The sequence below is a fragment of the Drosophila nasuta genome, chromosome X (genome assembly GCF_023558535.2).
Source record: "Drosophila nasuta strain 15112-1781.00 chromosome X, ASM2355853v1, whole genome shotgun sequence".
Taxonomy (NCBI): domain Eukaryota; kingdom Metazoa; phylum Arthropoda; class Insecta; order Diptera; family Drosophilidae; genus Drosophila; species Drosophila nasuta.
The window spans coordinates 55,957-60,484 of NC_083459.1; positions in this window are offsets into that span (position 1 = coordinate 55,957).

The following is a 4,528-nucleotide window of genomic DNA, read 5'->3' on the forward strand; positions in this document are numbered from 1 at the left end:
GTTAATTGCACGCAATCGTTTGGCAGGATCACACAAAATAGGTAAGTGCCAAGGTGCGAGCGAGATAGCAAGACACACACTCACACACAAATTTCGTAATAGACAATGGCAGACAGAGCTTATGCAACACCTAACAACCTAACAACCTAACAAACACCCACAAGCCGCGACTATCCCCCCAGCTGCCACTCTTCCAAGTGTTCGCTCCTCAAGGTGCCACCACTTGCCACTTGCCACTTGCCACTTGATATGCCAGATACTCGCAGCACAAGAAAAACTGCACCCAGCATCGTCCCCTTTGCTCACATACTATATGAGTTTTATATGTTGAGGATCGCCTCACTATAACCTACAATTTACGTATACATAATATACGATGTGCATTTCAAATTCATAGGATGATTTTTGCTTTATGATGAAAAAAATGTAAAAACATTCATTGAAGATCGTCTACAACGCATAAAAAAGCATAAAAATATCCAATAATATTGGAACATTTTCATTTCCTATTTCAATGAGATCCTTCTTATTGTATAACAATTTACATGTACATAATATACGATGTTCATTTCCTCTTCAAAGAATGTGTTTTACATTTAATTATTTCAAATATGGGATGAAAAAAGTAGAAACATTCATTGAGGATAATAATATAATTTAATATATATAATAATATTGGTTTGCTATTTCCTATTTCAATGAGATCTTTCTCATTGTATAACATACAATTTACGTATACATAATATACGATGTGCATTTCCACTTCATAGGATGTTTTTTGCTTTAACTTTTACTCAATGCAAAACATTCATTGAGGATCGTCTACAACTGAAACATAAAAATATCCAATATTATTTTAATATTCCTATTTCAATGAGATCTCTCATGTACTCATGTATTGGATGCAAAAACAATCTAATATATTTATAGAGGATCGTCTCGATATATAGTTATAATTTGCGTATACTTAATATTCATTTATTTTTATTAATTTTGTATTCATGTGCTCTGTACAATGAGATGCAATCAATTTAAACAACATTTAAGGAGGAAAGTCTCATGATATACATACATACAATTAACATATACTTAATATCTGATTTCAAGATCTTCTCTTTACAATTTTACAACAGATTTCTAATTTACGTAAACTGAATATAACATATTTGAAATGCAAAAATTGTCATTTCATATGAAAATGATTATTACGTATACTCAATATTTATAGCTAATATTTGTTACGTATACTTAATATTATATTACGTATACTTAATATTATAAACGTTTCCACATTGGAAAACTCTTCGTCTCAACGTTACGTATACTTAATATCTTACGTATTTCAATATAAATAGTAAATAAACTATGCAATTGTAAGGCTGAAATAAATGGAATTCTAAAATCGTTATATGGGAAAATAAGTAATTAATTCTTATGTTCATAAGCGACTTAACACCAGTTGGTGTAATTTGGAAGTCAGTTATTTTTGACTAATCTTCGCAGCATGTTTCATTTGATATCAGATAAGCTACAGATTATATCATTTTGTTCTTAGTTTGGCAAACGTATTCAATATTCCAAAGAATACAAAATAATAATAATTATATACATGTAATATATTTTCAAAAGTGAAAGAATATCTATATTGGTATTTCTCTTAGCGAAATCGATTCACATTATTTAAGGATTTACTATTAATATCAACTTGCAATTGATTCTCAAATGTATTTTAAGATATATCAATTATTTTCTTATTTTTATTCAAATGCGTTAATAAAATCGAGATGGAAATTCAATTGATTGATTGATTGATGCAGCTCAAGGTGCAGCTCATTAAGGGTATTCGCATTTCCTTGTCAAGTCGAAGCTTATGTCAGTTCGCATTCTCCTCTCCCCTCTCCCCTCTCCACTGATACGTCTCTTGTAATGGGCTCTTTGTCCGTGTGCATAAATTATTTTTTATGTGCCAAAGCTGCAAAAGTTTTCCGCTTTTCACGTTCAACGACGACGATCGCCGTTGTCTTTGATTTTGATTTTGTCATTGTTGTTGTTCCCGTTGTCGTTGTTGTCGTTGTTGTTGTTGTTATTGTTGTTGTTTTCCTTGTTTCGTTTCATTTGCGCAACACTCGAGCTTGAAGCTGCGCGCACTGAGGCAGCGGATGGAGCAGAGGAGTGGTGGTGGTGGTGGGGGAATGTTGCACTGGGTGTCGGTGTCGACCATCATATGATTTACAATTTCCATTTGGCGTTGCGTTGCATTGGAGGTTACGTAAGCTAAAGTTAATGCCACATAATCATGGCTGAAGTTGCAACAAGCGCAACGCGCACCGTGCAACGTGCCACGTCTCCGCGCCTCGCGTCCCCTGCACCGCAATTGCAATGGGAAATGGGGAAATGTTGCAGGCGGCACACATTGGCGGTGGCAACAAGCGGGAGGCCATGACACGCCATCGTTGCAGCAACAGCAACTGCAACTGCAACGGCAGCTCTCCTCCCTCCCCCCCCTCCCCCCCTCTCTCCGACCCTCTTGCTTTGCTGTGCAGTTTTTCCTGGCACTTTCTCTCTCTCCGCTACGATGAAGTAACCAAGCGACGCCTGCTCTTCACCTCCGCCTCCGCCTCCGCCTCCGCCTCCGCTTGCGCTCCCTCTACTTTCCCCCTTCCTTTCCCCTCGTTAACTGGACACGCAACGGGGCAAGTTGATCGTCGCCTCTTTTAACGGTGACTTAATTTTTTTTTTTTGTGCTGCGCTTTTTTGCTTCACTTTATTTGCCATTTTGCTTTCATGGAAAACTGGTTTCGGTTTTTCATCCACAACAAAATGATAATGGGAATTCGTTGTTTTTGTTAAAGCTTTTCCTTTTTTAACAATAAATACCCTCTACGAATTTGGGATTTGTTCGCCATCTGGCCACACTGTCAATAAGTATCGATACTTAGAAGCAATCCATTTTGAAGTGAGAGTCCATTTATGATCTGCAACATTCAACTGAATGCAACTTCTTTATATACATATACTATATAAAATGCATCTGACAACTTTTCTATTATTCATCTAGGCACACTGTCAACCAGTATCGATAGTATCTGCAATAGGTATCGATAGTATCTGCAACTGAATGCAACTTCTTTATATACATATACTATATAAAATGCATCTGGCAACTTTTCTATTATTCATCTAGGCACACTGTCAACAAGTATCGATAGTATTTGCAATAGGTATCGATAGTATCTGCAACTGAATGCAACTACTTTATATAATTTGAATTACATCAATAAAAACAATGTTCAAAGAAAATTATATCTTTATGATTGGCAAATTTCTTTGCTGATCCTCTCGTTAATCGATTTCAAAATTTGAATATTTCTTTATTCCTTCTTGCACATAAAAGTTGAATTTTCAAGAATACGTACAAACATTAAAATTCATAGATATACGAATTCATATTATAAACTCACATTAGGGAATTCTTTGGAAAAGCTTAATAAAAAGTATACAACTTCGATTTCAATTTACTGGAATTCTACAACATTTCAAGTAATTTTAGGATACATGAAATAAATATAACTACATATATGAAAATTTACAGAGTATTTTCATACCATTGGCTTTGGCCACTTTTTATTCTTACGTGTTTGCCTTTTTTTCAAACTTTATTACATATTTTTTTGCAGTTTCTCTCTCTCTCTCTCTCTTTCTCTCTCTGTCTCGCTCTCGCTTTTGAGCCTATCTTTGGCTAACGATCGCGACGATCGTTTGCTGTTTGTTGCCGCTTTTGGTGTGGCCCACAAGTTGTTGCCTTGGTTACGTTTGCTTCGATGCTTAGATGGCTGTGCCAACAGTCAACAGGCAAAGAGGCGAAGGCGAATTCGAATGCGAATGCGAATGCGAAGGTGCTGTTGATGTTGCTGTTGCTATTGCTGTTGCTGAAGTTGAAGCCCTAGACCTCTGCTTGCATGTGTGAGACTCAATGTTGCTGTTTTGGCAAGGCAAACATTTAAGCCAGGCCATAAACGTGAAAGTTGCAAGATGCAATTCGGCTGATTAGAAAGAAGGCTGTCTGCAGCACGCCTCAAAATCAGTCGAATCCTTAGACCTTAGTCTTTTCACATTCAATAATCAGTTAAACGTTTCATCAGCTAGGTCAACAACAACGGTTTAATTTCTAAATATAAGCTTTAACTTTATATTATTATCTGTATAACAATTTCATTTAATTCAATTTGTTTTACTTTCGTTTCATCTCCCAAATCTTACCATCTGACAAGTTTTAGTATTATCGATAAGTTATCGTTCATTTCGATATGTTATGCTAAGTTAATTAAGTCAAATTAGTTTCGCATGCAAATACTAATCTTAACAAATGTTCGCCAAAAACTCAAATTTATCCTTATTTTTTGTTATTAGTCTTTAGAAATAAATACTCAGAGAATAAAAATCTGGATTGAAAATTAGATTGCAAATCTTGGTTTAAGATTTTTTCGGTCTTAAAAAAACAATCTTATCTTTATAAATAAACAATCTT